The sequence below is a fragment of the Schistocerca serialis genome, chromosome 4 (assembly GCF_023864345.2).
Source record: "Schistocerca serialis cubense isolate TAMUIC-IGC-003099 chromosome 4, iqSchSeri2.2, whole genome shotgun sequence".
Taxonomy (NCBI): Eukaryota; Metazoa; Arthropoda; class Insecta; order Orthoptera; family Acrididae; genus Schistocerca; species Schistocerca serialis.
The window spans coordinates 474,616,196-474,633,581 of NC_064641.1; positions in this window are offsets into that span (position 1 = coordinate 474,616,196).

A 17,386-nucleotide genomic window follows, 5' to 3' on the forward strand; every position below is an offset into this window, starting at 1 on the left:
TATCATAAAACGGCAAGGTAAACGATAAGGCTACCCTAAACGATATTTTCTGTTCCAAATGTGTGATTGAATGTTGCTGTTACTTTTGATTCACAGCGTGAACTGACAGACGCCCGAAGTTAGAAATAAAATCTTATTTGAAACTTCCTGGCAGATTAAAACTATGTACCGGCCCAAGACTCGAACTCGGGACCTTTGCTTTTTGCTGGCAAGTGTTCTACCAACTGAGCTAACCAAGAACGAACTACGACCCGTCCTAACAGCCAGTTTCTCGTCTTCTATGTTCCAAACTTCGCAGAAGCTCTTCTGAAAAATCATATTTGATAGTGATATATTAGGATGCTCAGTGTCTTTGAAATTTGTCGTTTTCACTCATTTTATTTTATTAGTTTTTATAATCACAGAAACTGTTACAAAGAAACAAATAACGTTATAAGAATTTGTTGTGTCAGTTTCCCCGTAGCCTGTACGGTCTCAAAAGACAATGGACTAAAATACTAACACAGAATTCATATATGTTCGACATTTGAAATTATTGTGCTGAAATCGGTTCGTAACTGTCTCAACCCAATAACCTACTTGGAGATGATAATGAAAAACGATAAATCAATCACTGCAAACTCTACAGTTTGATGTTGCAGATAAAGTGAAATTTTTTGTTGCTACTGAGATTTAAAAAAATGCAACTTTCGTTTATTAAGAGATGATTATTTTATTAATGTCAAGCTAGGTTAAACATATATTACGACAAAGTTAACAGGAAAAATTGAAACAGCAATAAACCATGAAATTCTGACAAGTAGTTTAATTTTGTAGTACTCTTGCAAGCTCTTCCAAGAGAAACTTCTAACTTATCAGTCCCCTTAAACCAAGCGTGTGTAAGACTGAGCGAGTGCGCCGACATTTCGCCTTACCTTGCGTGCCATGACTGCTGTGAATGGAGAACCACTGTGCCTCTGCGGTAGCTGCAACACTCCTTTATACCTATGTGGCCGGTACTGTGGGTGGACTTTCACAGACAACTGTTTGACAATAGGCGTGTTTCTCTTAATGATTACGGCCGGCGGTTCGGCTTTCTTCGCGCTGTCTACAGGACTCATTACGGAACGGTTTCTAAACTGAATACGGGAACTCCTGGAGTCCAAAGGAACGTTTACAATAGGTAAATCGAGTCCCATGAATGCTTAACTACAAACTTTTACTTTTCGGAGGACTCTGAAATCGCTGTATTGATACCAAAACGCCATATAGGACAAATGTCACAAAGTGTAACTAAGACACTGAAATTTTATAGTTGCAATACTACTTACAGTGTTAGGAACGCCACAGCACAGTATATTTTCAAGATCAAAGATAAGGCTCAATTACTACCCAACTGTGGTTTATGTAAAATTACTTGCCTCGATCTTGATAAGTTTTATATTGCTTATTCAGACAGAGACATAGCAACTAGACTGGATGATCATGAACGCTGCTGGAGGTTGCAGAATTTTGACTCCACAATAGCCGAGCATATGCTGATTGAAGATCAAAGCTACCAGACACAGTCTCATGTTTTCCATTTAATAAAGGCTAGAACTTAATATGCTGGAAGCCCTGAAAATCGACAACTCCTCGTTTAATGTTAACTGACAAAACACAACTCAGTGCCTCCGCTCTCCTAAGTTTCACTTAAGCCTTACATTCCTCTAATTCTTCCCACACTGGTCCATTCTGTTCCTCTATTATTCGTGTTTTTCTTTTTTCTTATTCTCTACGTACTCCATACTTTCTGCTGTCTTATTCTGTGTTTTTCTTCGTTACAGTAAGAGTAATTCATCATACCACTGACACGTAATTTAGCTTATGTTTTCCTGTTACAGCTGCCAATTATGTCTTTTACTGTTTTTCTGCTTGAAATAATTCCTCTTCAAGTTCTTCTACATTGCTCCTGTCTTGTATTTATTTTGTATAAAGTGATTGAGATGTTAATCTAATTTAAATGGTTGCATAGATTAATAACTTGAATACACACTATTAATGTTCCACAATAACACTTATTTAATAGTTTATGAACCGGCTTAGGCCTTCGTAATCTTGAGTTGTTTTTACTAAATATATCGCCTACTTTGTTCAGTCCAGTTCTTTGCTCACGTTGTCCGTCTCATCTCCATCTCGTCCTCGGAAACGAATGCGAGCGCGCGCGCGCACACACACACACACACACACACACACACACACACACACACACACGAGCGCGCGCTCGCGCGCTCGCACACACGTACACAACCACGCACAGACTACATTCTCGACGTTTAGTCTTAGTATTTTTCTGGTGTGTTCCCTTTATATTTTTTATAGGTTAGCTTCAACACTTTGAACTTCGTCATTACTGCACTGTCAAAGACGACATTTACTCTGTAAAGTCTTTTTCAGTGATGCTGAGCAGTCATGCATCCTCTTTGACGACGATGAGTATAGTTACATCACAGACTCTTCTCTTGCGAGCTCTTGAATCCTTTGTGCCGTCTATATTTCAGCACCGAGAACGTAACACGTTAACTGTACATTCTCCTTAAAAGAATGGTAGGGCTGTACCCTATACTAGCCAGTTAAATGAAGAGTGAAAATGTCAAACGTCCTAACTGCCATTTTTTCACAGAACTTTTCTTTTTTGTTTGTTCTCGGAATTGTGTTCCATGTCTTTAGACATGTACCAGTTGCCGTATCATGGAGAAATTATTCATTACTAGATGGCGCATGGCCTTTGTAACAAGTAATGCTTCCCTCTGGAGTTCAAAGTGCCACACATCAAAGTCCTCTCCATTTAGTTGATGCACAGTCTGTGTCGCTAGCAGAGTATGTGCAAGTTTTTCCCTGTATAGGTAAAACATCTTCGTAATGAAAGGAGGTAATTTGTGTTTCAGCAAAAGTAAAACAAAGTTCAAGAAGAAAGTTAAGCGAGGCCGTCGTTCGGAAACATTTACAGAAGACCGTAGAAACAGCTGAAGCTATGAACCAATTCCGCGTAATTTCAATACGTACAACTGACTTCTTTGATTTTAAGATGCTGCTGAAACATTGTGTTTCAATACAATATGACCAAACTGTCCCATTCACATACATCTTAAAGAGCTGGTAAACATTCTTACTTCGAAATAGAAGAATGAAAAGTGTCAGAATACTCAAGAGAGGAAATGCAATGGTAGATGTATGCCATGCCGCACTGCATTCGAAAGATACAAAGTTACAGAAGAGAGACCACCTGAAGATCGCAGGAAATCCACAGTAAACGTCTCATCTGATCCCAATAATGGAGTTGTTTAAACCACAGTAGTCAATACTGAGAGATTTTCTGTTGTTATCCTTTCGCAAAAATTTTAAAAGACATGAGAAGTAGTTTTTGCTGACCGCAGATTTACTACTTGAAACATTACTGATGTATTTCTGTGCTTGTATTATCACAAATAAAACGTAGCACCTCAGTATTAATGTCAGTTGAAACAAAAAATTTCTTATTGACACTTGGAGCCAGTCATTTCCTTGGTATGGTAGCTGTTGTAAATAAATTATTTATTTTCTAATCTTTATCATTATTTTGAGCAGTTATTAGTGAGTCGCATAATTCTACGGTGTCAGAATACCTTCTCATTTTTTTATGTTAATAAATTATGTACGAAAAGAAAAACGGTCCATCGTTATATGATCCTTATAACTAATATGAGGTTTGGCGCTTACAACGTTTGAGCTTTCTACCCTTGTAATGCACAAATATGGAAAGGTTGTCTGAAAAAAGCCAGAAAATGGGATCATTTCAGTGGACTAGTTAAAACGTAGTAATATACCTACGCGCACAGGGAAAATTATACATATTTTATTTGAAGTTCAAGCTTCTAATAGTTAATGCCAGTCTCATAAAACACAATCCGTAACTGTTTGGGATATTCTCATCCTGTTTTTAATGCACTAACAGACTGTAGGTCGGGACTAATCAGTGAACGTTGCAGGGTTTCCTAGTGCATATCTTTCGGTATGTGTCATCAGTACATTAGAGGAGTACATTGAAATGTGTGAACGTGTTTATGAATCTGTTGCTATACTCTCTTACAACATTAATGGAGCTGTATGTAAGTTACTTTAGTGATCTCACATCCTTCAGTGTGAAATATAACGGTAATCTTGTTTCAGTAGTTCTCAAGAGCAGCCTCATTTGTGTACTAGCAACTTCATATCAACCTGTCATCTACAACAGAAAAAACACGACAGAAATTTGTATTATTTTACTCTTGGCATCCTTTCCCACAGCCTTCTGCGCTTCAAAATTATAGCCCCCGTTCTCGTTAAGTTTTAAATTTTGTGTCTGACATTTTTTATGAGGCTTAGATAAGCCAAACTTTGTTTTATTTTTCACCCGGTTTGTTCCTTTCTTCCAAAATTCAAACATTATTGGTAAGTAAATCTGAGGGCAAATCTAATCAGAAGATATCATAGGTTATTATGACATCGACGTCGACGTCTAGAAATAGTTAATTTTATGCTAGAAGGAGCCCCCGCGCGTTGCTCTTCCCATTATAAAGTGATTAGTTTATTCACATACCGGAATAAATTAAATTAGTACATCCCTCACCACGGGAGAATAACGAAATTCTATCCTTATTCTGACTTTACAAAGAATGGCAAGTGCGAAACAAATAGTTTCCTGCAATTACTGCAGCACTTGTTCATGATCCACAGAGAGAGATTGCTCCCACAAAATATTCAGGATGCTGTTATTAACTGTTCTCAATTAAGTACTGTATTCTTCAGGAATCACCTGGAGAGCCACTATGATTTGCGGTTATTTCCTTTCATCATCCCCTCAATTATAATTTCATCTAGCACACATATTATAAGTATCCAACGATTCTGTCTCTTTAATCGATTGTAGTCATTATTAGGTAGGGCATTTTTTCTCGTTCAGTCACTGTAGAATGTCTCCCTTCCTTACTCAATCGGTCCACCTGCTTCTGTCTTTCTAGCATTTTTTATGTCTATAAATGGTGTTCAAAAAAGTGTCACATATTCCTACAGCAGTAATATGATCAACACTAATAGAAAAGTTTCCATAATGATACGTCAGAAAACCAAAACCTGCTGGGGTACGTGCCAATCCGCCCTCTCATTCCCATCTATCTGTTACTTAGAAGTATGCACTATAGGGTGCGTGTGGTTACCACGCATCCCGACACATCTTTTACCCTTTCTTCGCAGTGAATCAAGCTCTTTTTCTAATACTCCTTGCTCCATTCGGATTGCGTCACATTCATTTTCCACAAGCTCCTGTAACGTCTGCACATTGTCGATGATTTGAGCGTATATAAATGCCTTTAAATGTCCCAGAACCCTAAATCCAACAGATTCAGGTCCGATGAACTGGTAGGCCATGGTACCAGACCTCCTTGACCGATCCATCGCTGAGAGAATACTGAATTCATGTACTGTCGCACAGGGGACGGTGCTCCGTTATGGATAACTTAGACTTGCTGTATTTCTGCAAGGGTGACGTTCTTCAGACATGCACCGGTGATCTGTGGGTAGCATCTTAAATTAGTAATCAAAACGTCATGGGTCCCGGGTTCGAATCCAGCCATTGCTTCAATATGAAACAAAAAATCATCAGAAACGGTGGCCGAAGACTACCGGCATGTGAAGTCGCCCTCGTTCTGCCAACGGCCTTGTCAAAGAGTGCAGAGGAAAGGGCAGAGTTGCAGGCCACTCTCTTACCCTTGGAGAGGGAGACTTCCCCCAAAGGTGGAAGAATCAACAATAATCAATGACATGAGGATGCAGAAGGAAATGGAACCCACTGCATTAAAGACAAAAGAGTGTTCAAATGTGTGTGAATTCCTAAGGGACCAAACTGCTTAGTTCATCAATCCCTAGACCTACACACTGCTTAAATTAACTTATGCTAAGAACAACACACACACAGCCATGCCCGAGGAAGGACTCGAGCCTCCTGTGGGAGGGGCCGCGCAGTCAGCGACGTGGCGCCTCAAACCGCGCGGCCACTCTACGCGGCTCACTAAAGACACATACTGTGGATCCACAGGTCATAGCGCCTGTAACCAAAGGAAGTACCATGATGATTTTTTTCACTGACAAAAGTTTCCGAACTAGTCCCCCATCCGGAGCTCCGGGAGGGAATTGCCAAGGGGGAGGTGACCATGAGAAAAAGATGGATTAACCAACGGGGGCTTAACATCCTTCGACTCGGAGTCTGGAATGTCAGGGTAATATTAACAGCAGCAGAAAATGCTATAATTGGAGTAGAATTCGTTATGAATAGGAATGTAGGACAGAGAGTGAGCTACTGAGAATGGTTCAGCGGTATATTAGTTCTTATCAGATTCGACAGCTAACCGGTGTCAACAACGATAGTTCAGATATACATGCTGACGTCGCAGGGAGAATATGAAAAGATGAAGTATATGAGGATACTGAACGGATAATTCAGTACGTAAAGACAGACGAAAATCTAATAATCATGAGGGACTAGAACGCAGTTGCAGGGAAAGGAACAGAAGACAGCGTTACGGTAGAATACTGACTAGGTGGTAGTATTGAGAAAGAAGAAAGACTAATTCAGTTCTGCAAAAAAATTTCAGGTATTAATAGTGAGTACTCCGTTTGAGAATAGCAAGAGAAGGAGGTATACTTGGTAAAGACCCGGAGACGTGGGAAAATTCCAGCTGGATTACATCATAGTCAAATTGAGATACCAATATAAGATACTGAATTGTTAGGTGCGCCCCGGAGTGGATGTAGATTCATCGTAATTTAATAATGATGGAGAGTAGTCTGAAGTTTATGCGAATCTTACGGAAGAATCGGTGTGGAAGGAAGTGGGATACTCAAGTGATGAGGAATAATCAGACACGTTTTAAGTTCGCCAAGGCCTTGGATACCGCGGTAAGGAATATCAGAGTAGGCAGTTCAATTGAAAAGGAGTGGATATCTTTAAAAAGGTAATTCACAGATGTTGGATTGTCAGACTTAGGTACAAGGAACGCAACTCTAAAGAAACCTTAGGTAATAGAAGAAATACTTAAACTGATCGTTGAAATAAGGAAGTACAACAACAGTCGGGAATGGAAAAATATGCAGCAATGTAAATCACTTAGGAATGAAATAAACAGGAAGTGCAGGGGAGCTAAAGAGAAATTGATACATGAAATATGTGAAGAAATCGAAAAATAAATGATCGTCGCAAAGACTCAGCATAATGAAAAGTCAAAAGAGTCATAACAACCTTCGGTGAAATTAAAAGCAATAATGGTAACATCAAGAATGCAACGGGAATTCCTCTGCTGAACGCACAGGAGAAAGCAGACAGGCTGAAAGACTACGTTGAAGGTCTCTATAATGAGAAGTAATTATCTGATGACATAAGAAGAAACAGGAGTCGACAGGGAAGAGACTTGAAATCAAACAAAGCATCGGACTTTCTAAACTCGTTGGGGAAATGGTAACCAAACAACTATTGAAGCAGTTGTGTAAAATCTATGAGACTGGCGACGTACCATCAGACTTTCGGCAAAAAGGTTATCCACACAATTCCGAAGATAGCAAGTGCAGATACATGCGAAAACTAGTGCCCAATCAGCTTAACATCTGTTGCTTCCAAGCCACTGACAAGAATAATAGACAGAATAACGGAAATGAAAATTGAGGATGTTTGGCTTTAGGAATGATAGAGGCACCAAAAGGGCAGTTCAGACTTTGCACTTGATAACAGAAGCATACGCTCTAAGGATTTGTCGACGTTCAAAGAGCGATCGACAGTGTGAAATGATGCAAGGTGTTCGAAGTTCTGAGAAAAATAAAAAGGAAGCCATATGGAGAGACTGGTGATATACAATATGTACTAGAGCCAAGAGGGAACAATAAGAGTGGAAGATAAAAAACGAAGTGCTCGGTTTAAAAAAGGTGAGAGACAGGAGCGTAGATTTCACCCCTACTGTTCAACCTATACATCGAAGAAGCAAAATGACGGAAAAAAAAGAAATGTTCAAGAACGGGATAATATTCAGGGTGAAACGATATCGATGACAAGATTCGCTGACTACTTCGCTGTCCTTAGTGGCAGTGAAGAAGTAGTACACGACCTACTGAACAGAATGAACAATTTAATGAGAACAGAAGAGGGACTGAGAGTAAGTGGCAGAAACACAAAAGTAATGCGAAGTAGCAGAAACGAGAATAGCGAGAAATTTAACAAAAAAAATTGCTGGTCACAAGGTAGACGAAGTTGAGGAAATCTGCTAGCTTGGAAGCAAAATGCCCCATGACGATCGAAGCAAGGATGACATAGAAAGCAGACTAGTACAGGCAAATGGGACATTTTTGGGCAAGAGAAGTCTATTTGTGTGAAACATAGATTTGAGGAAGGAATTTCTGAAAATGTACTTCTGGAGCAAAGCATTGTAATTCAGTGGAAAATGCACTGTGGGGATACCGGAAAAGAAGAGAACTGTAGCATTTGAGGTGTGGTGCTATAGAAAATTGTTGAAAACCAAGTGAAGTGACAAGAAATGAGGAGGTTCTCTTCAGAGTCGGAAAAGCACGAAACGTATGGAAAACACTGACAAGAAGAAGTGACAGGATGGTAGGACATGTGTTAATGCACCAGGGATTAACCTGAATGGGTAACAGAGCAGGCTGTAGAAAGTAAAAACTGTGTAGGAAGACTGAAACTGGAATACATCCAGCAGACAACTGAGGACGTAGGGTACAAATGCTGCTCTGAGACGAATAGGTTGACACAGGAGAGGAATTCGTGGAGGGCCGCATCAACCCAGTCAGAAGACTGAAGTGCTGGTAACCCATCCCGCAAAAATCGGCGTTCCAAGGCACCTGTTAATCTGTGTCGTAAAGTATATCACCCGACCATATGAGTCAGTCACCCAGAATTCCTGCCGCTAGTTTGATACCGGAGCGATCCGGATGCCATACCTCTATGATTTCTCAAGGATTTGCATCTGCCCAGACGTGCTTATTGTTGTCATTTACTGTGTCATCTCTTGTGGCGCCCTACGTCAACACATTACTTTTCGAGAGTAAAACGGCCCATTTCTGAACAGGTATTGGTTTCAGGACATTTTGTTATATGGATATTTCGTCTAGTTTGGAATAGTACTACCTCCTGTATGTTATACTTTATAAAAAAACACACTATTTACTACTATTAAGAGAGAAATTTGTCCACGACTTCAGGAAACTACTGCCCGAGTGTAGCATAACGCCCTCTAGTTTTCTCGCTTGCTGAGCTTATTCTGGCAACTGCTGCTGTGTCATCAGCAAGCAGTTTCTTGATGGTTTTCTGTGCATGACAAACAACTCTCAATTCGAGATAGTCTATTCCCCTCACTGCTTTTTCAATGCATACAAGAGCAGTCTTGCCCCACCTTCCTTACCTGTCGTGACTTTGGCCTCCTTTGCATAAAGAGAATGAGTGATCTGTCAGTACGTGTAGATCACAGCTTAAGAAAAGAATACGTTTTATTACGTTCCGTACTATAAAAACTCTCGTCTAATGTACGAATTCCTTTTACAGTTCCTTGTTTTTCCTAAATCCGCCCTAGATTCTTAACCACAACAATAAAATTGGTTCTCCAGTACCCCTAGTTCTCCTAGTATAAAACTTGTCATTTCCGAATTAATTTAGTCTTGTGTTACTAATAAAATACTCTTCTATTGACGGGGTATGCGACAGTAGAGTGAAAATAAAGTAATTTTCGCACATATTTGCTCTGGTTTTCATAATAATAATAACAATAACAATAATAATAATAATAATAATAATAATAATAATAGCAAGGCTATTTTCGAAATCTGATGGAACTTCCCCATTTACACAAATTTCACTCACGAACAGCACTTATAATTCTTACTCCCTCATTTGGTCTTACACCCGTAAAAATTCCGCTATATTTCACAAATAGGAGGACATCTGTTACTTGTGACTTCGTACAAACCTCCTTTGAAATTCATAAATAAGTACTGACTCTCCCCTATCATCCTTTAGTACTGAGTTCGCATCCTCAAATGGCCTAGTCGCTTTCGGTCAACTAGACTCCTTTTCCAAGTATCGTTTTCATCTTCTTCCTTACATTCTGCTTGCATTATATAATGGTTTGTCACCTTTAATCGTCGCGTTCCTTCACCTATGCTCGCTAAAGTGATTCCTTATTGGTCGCCGGCCGGAGTGGCCGTGCGGTTCTAGGCGCTGCAGTCTGGAGCCGAGCGACCGCTACGGTCGCAGGTTCGAATCTTGCCTCGGGCATGGATGTGTGTGATGTCCTCAGGTTAGTTAGGTTTAATTAGTTCTAAGCTCTAGGTGCCTGATGACATCAGAAGTTAAGTCGCATAGTGCTCAGAGCCATTTGAACCATTTGAGCCTTATTAGTCCGTGTGGAGCATCTACGTTACCCCATTTCAGATTTGTATCATTCTCACGGTCGTATGATACAGAGTTTGTATAATGATTTCAAATAATATTCAGTCTTGTCTTGTCTCTTTTACATCAATGTACGAATAAGATGGTGTATTAACTTTTTGTTTCCCTCTCTTAATTCCTGCCTGATGACAGATTAAGGTGCCGATAATCAGTTCACTGGAAATTAAATACAGCTGAGTTATATTCAAACATGTATGTTTAATTCAAGACTGATCATACTCCGCAAAGTACTCACGGAAAGTGGAACTAACCTTTATCAAATCCACGTCATTACTCGAGCCCGTTAGCTTTTCTTTATTAACTCAATTTTTATTTCATAGAATAGGCTGAATAGTTACACGTACTTTCGCAAACAAACGTAGCAAACTTCAAACATTAATTACAACATAATTTTAGATAACATTATTTGGAACAGCGATCTATCAGTAAAATTATCAAAAAACTGTCTTGATCGGAATAAATGTCCGGTCGGAGTGGCCGAACGGTACTAGGCGCTACAGTCTGGAACCCCTCGACCGCTACGGTCGCAGGTTCGAATCCTGCCTTGGGCATGGATGTGTGTGGTGTCCTTAGGTTAGTTAGGTTTAAGTAGTTCTAAGTTCTAGGGGACTGATGACCTCAGCAGTTAAGTCCCATAGGGCTCAGAGCTATTTTTCGGAATAGATGACTGTCCGCTTAAGACCGTTTTTTACTAACTTTACTTTAATTACAAGATTATTTTAACTTCGTAACAGATGCAGAATATTTTCCAAATGCATTAACTGCACGGGTCAAGTCAAATGGTTCCGAGACAAACGTGAAAAGGTTCAGATGTTTAGTTCCAGCAGAAGAATAACCTGATTTCGCCACGGATGAATGTTAGTACTTGTTACATGTCTAGTCAGAAACTCGTTTAACCAGCGTACGGATGATACACGAGTTAGATTTTGCACACTTTTTTCCATAGGTTTTTATTTCAAAATATTTCCATAAGCTTTAAAATTGAGAATCTTGAGCAAAATCGCGTATGTAATTCTGTATTTTGGATCACGAGTTACTTCCTCATGTTCATCCCATAAGTATGCCACACACTCTAGGCAGTCGGGTAATTAAGTTCAAAAATCACAGCGGATACATGTACTGAAGGAAGCCATTGGTAGTTATTTAACGATAAGACTTACTTATAACAGAACTGTGAATGGAAATCTCTGTCGCTATCGAGGTTGTTGACATTCCTGTATCCTCTAAGTGTAACGGAATAATCCATTAGTTTCCCTTCTCTGCGTGAAGGTGGTGGAAAGCGAAAGTAACGCCAAGAAAGTAGTGACGACCGGATGTACCTTTAATGGGTGAATGGTTTGAATATCTAAAGACAACGAGGCAACACTAGGTTCGGCTCGAGATGTGAGTACAACAAAACGATTGGCAACGATATCCCTTGTTGTCCAGGGACTGGTGTAGTTGTGTATCTCAGCTGGGGGAACGTCTTATTAGTAAGGAAATCTCTTTGGATTCTCCATGCTTCAGTAAAGGATCCTTCTTTTCTTGTAGTTAGCGTAACTTTCAGCTTTAATTAATGTGTATAAAAACGCAGTGTCATTCAGTAGTGCAAATACCAAGCAAACTGTAATGGCCATCATAAGTATTTATGTGCGATACTTTCAGTTCGTATAAATAAAAAGGCAACTCTTCTGACACTACGATACCTACCAAAGCACACTGATGGTCACTTCCTGCTTTACATGGAAGTAGAGGAGATAGGCTCGTTCACAAAATTCATGCCTTCCTGTCATGTTGCCAACCTAAGCTAAAATGATTTAGTTATCACTAACTATAGACAATCGCTAACTTAGCTGAGGTGCCCGGAGTACACCACTGGGAGAATAATCTACAGTTGCATCAGGAAATTCCAAATTCAGATAAATGATCAAGTAAGCAAGGTGCACAATTTAAATGTCAGTCTACCACAAGGTTCCGGATTGGGGTACTACTTTTCAGTTTATATGTTGCCAACTTACAAAAAACGAAAGCAACAACATTTATCTATGCTGATGACATAGCGCTGGTGACGCAATATAATGATTTTACAACTTCGGAAACGACTCTCAGAATTTGCGATCTCTAGACGAGTTTTTTAATGTATGGTGACTCAAGGTAAACGAAGCCTAAACTGAACCTTCCACCTTCCATCTGAGTAACAGGCATACCGGCTATAAACTGCTAATTGCATTCAGAAATCGGTTGCTGTCAAATAACCCATCCCCAAAATACCTTGGCGTGACCCTGGATCGCTGCCTAACATACAGAAAGCAACTAACTGAAACAGCCTTGAAAATGATAACCGGAAACAACGTATTATACAAACTCTCTGGAACAAGTCGGGCGGTTAAGGCGTCGGTTCTGAAAACTACCGTTTCACTTGTGCATTCCGTTGGTGAAAATTACTGCCCAGTATTACTGAATATTGCTCATACATACACACAACTAAATGTGACCATGGGAAGCATATCTGGCGCAATAAAATCCACAATCACAGAATGGCTACCTCTTCTGTCTAAATCGAACCACGGGAAATCTTCCAGAAATCCCGAGCTGCCACTACAACGGGACTGGATGGGTAGTGGTTCATAGCCAGTCCTGACTCTGAAAGTCTCATTGTCGACCTTGCATGAGTCCTTCCTGGATTCTACCTGTCCTAAGTATGACTGCAGACACCAGCGACAAACAGTACATCACATAATCACAGAATATCCTCTACATAAATGTGATGAAACTCTGTCCAGTATACATGAGGTCCCTGAGGACGCAGACTGCTGGATATAATCAACTGTTGGCAAACATTTGAAGAAATTACAATCTTAAATTTGGAATACCTATTTCATTTTTTCTTTTATGTGTAATTCATCCGAGTGTTATTTAAATTTATTTTTATGGATAACATCGTATTATCGACTTAATCTAAGACTTTCCTAGTCAGGAATAAATGTAATTTATTTTATCTGTACTTTACGCATGTTGTAACACTATTAACACCAGTACTGTTCAACCTAAGTAACGTATACTTGATGCCATACGAAACAAATAAAAAAAAATCATGTCTCTCGAAAACCATCGTTGTGCAATGGTGCGCCAAGTTCCGTGCTGGGCGCAATTCGACTCAAACGCCAGTCGGTCTAGGAAGCCATCCTTATCTATTACGGACCAATTCAAGTGGGAGAGACTCGGGCACACGCCCTATAGTCCTGATCTATCCCTGTGCGATTATCACGCCTTCGGTAGCTTAGAAAAAGCCCTGAAGGTCGACGATTCCTGTCGGACGAGGATGTGCAGCAGGCAGTTACCGGCTTCTTCACGCAGAAGGGCACAGATTTTTATCAAATGGCTATCTTCAACTCGGTGCGTTGATTGGATGATTACCACAATGCCCACTATAATCCAGCCAACGAGGTTTCATGCCGAATGTACTCGAAACCACCACAAATGGGCTTGTTGGTGTACAGATGTTAATGGAAGAAGTCGGAGCAACGGGCGCCGTGAGTTAAACCCCATATCTGTGAGCCGCTTATTAATGGTCCTTGTGGTCACTGAAACATCAGTTGCACATCGTATCGATGATAATGATGAATTCAGGGCTCTGAGTGCCTCACTAAAGATTGCTCTGTCCTCACGTTCTGTCGTCTCTCTAGGTCGAACGCTTCGTTCCTGACGCTGTATTCGGCCATTTTTCCCACAGTTCATGCCGGCATCGTGGAATAGTGTCATCGCTCCTATCCAAATGTCGAGCGGTTCCCCGATTACTCCAGCCGGCATCTTTGAGCCTAATTACACGTCTTCTCCCAGTTGACGACATCTGCGTATATTGTTCACCCACCTGTCTGCAAACACATATTTACTCCTGGTTTTCGGGACTTATGGCGGGCGACGGTCATGGTGGTATTCCACAGCTATGGAGGGTGTCTCCAGATAGGTCTTCGTTGCTCACAGGGACCTGGAATCTCATTGAATTTTCTTCAGTGACGAATCCCGCTTCGAAGTGAGCCGCAGTTATTTTCTTTTTGCATTTTTTTTTCAAAATATTATTTTCTCATGTTACCTCTTCAATTCTGCCATAGTTTGAAATGGAAGAATAATAATATTAAAGTGTCAGACTACTCATTTAAATGTCTGGGGTTTGATCCCCTGTCAGCCCTAGGATTTTTACCTGTCACTGGTGGTCAGCGCGGCTGACTGCCATGCGGTGGACCTGAGTCGATTTCCGGTAATGCCAGGGTTTGGAATAGGCTGCACTCAGCCTAATGTGGCCAGTTGAGAAGCTATTTGATTGAGAAGCAAAGACTCAAGCATCAAGAAAGCCGACAACGGGTCTGCTGATGACATGACCCTCCATTCCATATCCAAGGCGCCACTGACAGAGGATGACATGGCGGTCGTTCGGTATCGAATATCCCGCCAGAGCGGAGTTATAGAGTAAATCAATTGAAAAGTCGAAACAAGGCCATGATATAACTAATCCAATTGGACCATGTCTAGAACAGCATTGTGAAATTTATATCAATTTGCGGGTTAGTAATAACTTTACTCTATTGCCCAACATTTTGAATTTAAATTTTGGCGTAGCGCAGACGCTGCTACATCGTGCATTTGCAATTGGAAGAAATATTACGTCATAACAGACCAGCCTAATAAGCGACAAGAAAGATTAGAACCATATTGATGTTACTCCGTACTGCGCTTTAGAAAGAGTCGCGTGATGTGGCTAATCTGCTGGACCGTGGCTCATATCGTCAGTTTCCGTGTAGGATTTTTTTTTTTTTTTTTTTTTTTTTACTGCGCATTCCGGCGACAGACATTTATCACAGATTAAAACTGATTGAATCCTGTGTTTACACTCTTCTCTCGTATTTTTCTTTGTGTACTTACACTTCCGAAAATGTATCACACACGTTATCTATTACTGGCATTTAAATGTTGGGTATTTGTCTGCTCGTAACGATAACACGTTATGCACGAACGGATTTGTAGCGGCACACATACTGTGCCATTTAGAATGTTCGCGGCAAAACTGAGCGTAAACCGAAACAACTATTATACGCCACAAATTTGCGGTGAAAACAATTTGTCGAAGAGGATTTATGTTGTTTTGTCCTTATCCCAATGGAACGTTAACACTGATTCGCTTCCACGAACCGGCATTTTTCATTGTTAAGCTATGTGTGATAATGAGACAACGTTCTGTAATTTAGTGCATTAAATCTCTCGATAATATAGTCGAGGTTACGGCCGAACAGCTATTGATTAAGTTTCATACATTTACCAAATTCACCGCGAATTTAATTGATTGTTAACGGTTTCTCCCCTAATTACTACAGCATTATGTCCTTGTTATTAAAAGTTTTCATGTTATAGTTCCTGAAAAAACTGTCGCGCTCAAAAACGTACTTCAACAATCGTAAAGGAGTATACTTATTTTTTTACTGTCCAAATGACATTATGGGACTGGATAATGGTTAAAAGAGTGGTTTGATGCGACTCGCTACGGTAGGCTGCCTTGAGTAAATATTTTAACATCTACATGACCAGAGAATCCTACATACAACCGAAATTGTTCACTGCACTCAAGCCTTGCCTCCATTTGCAGTTTTTGTGACCTTACACTTTTCTCCATAACGAGATGAAGAATAATTTGATGGCTAAAAAGGGGCCCTGTGAAAGTATCCAACGTTTTAGACAAATCGTGCATTTAAATTCTTTTCTCCTCGATTCGATTCAACAACTCTTCAATCGATGTATCTATCTTATATTTAGTGTTCTTCTCCTGGAACAAACTTGAAAAGTATACATTCTTTTGTTCTCTACATTGTTTATCGTCCACATTTCAATTCCATGTAAAGCTACACTCCAGTCATGTCTTCAAAACGCTTTCTAATGGATAAGCTTTTATTCGATGTTAAGGCAGTTCTCTGGTTTCAGATAGCTTTTTTTGCTATTGCCTGTATACATTTTACATTCTCCTTAATTCTACAGGTGTATGTTGTTCTGATACCTAAATAGCAAAAGTTAATAACACCTAACATTGTGTCACATTTTCTCATATGTTTTCTTCACCATCTGCTGCATAATTTTACTACACTCCACTACCCTTGTTTTAATGTTATTTACGCTTGTCTTCTAAATTCTTTTGAAGTGCCAGCACAATCCTTTCAAGTGGTCTTCAAAGACCTTTGTTCCAGGTGGAATTATGACGTCAAAGAAAAACCTCAAATTTTTCATTTCTTGTATTTGAACTTAACACATATTCCAAATTTCTCCTTGGTTTCCTTTACTTCTTGCTCTGTGCACAGATTGTACAATATTTGGGTAGGTTACAACCATGTCTCATTGCTTTCTCAAATACTGTCGCTCTCTTAAGGTCCTTCTACTCTTAAACCTGAAATGTGGTTTCTGTACAAGTTGTAGATAACTTTTCATCCCTGTACTGCACCCAGTGCTATCTCGTGCAAAATTTTACAAATGTGGTAGAAATTCGTGACCTATAGCTTTTTGACTTGCAAGGCTAGTAATCGAAACTAAATTGAATGTATTAATCATATGTATATAAACCGAACTGTTTGAATGTATTTAAATTTTATAACTTATCATTTAATGTTGTAAGGAATAATGTAAACGAGAAAACTCAGTTACTAACAGCTGGAATCGAAACCAAGCCCACAAACGGCCATTCTGTGTGTCTGAACACTAGGCTACCGTGCCATTGCGAGAACTGCCGATCAAAAATCCCATATATTCTACACTCAAACCTTTGAAGAGTGCTTCACCTTTCCTACGGGCTACTCAGGCGAAATATTCTAGTAACTTGAAAGGGGCATCTAGCTGCTTCTACTCATACCGTGCCATTGCGAGAACTGCCGATCAAAAATCCCATATATTCTA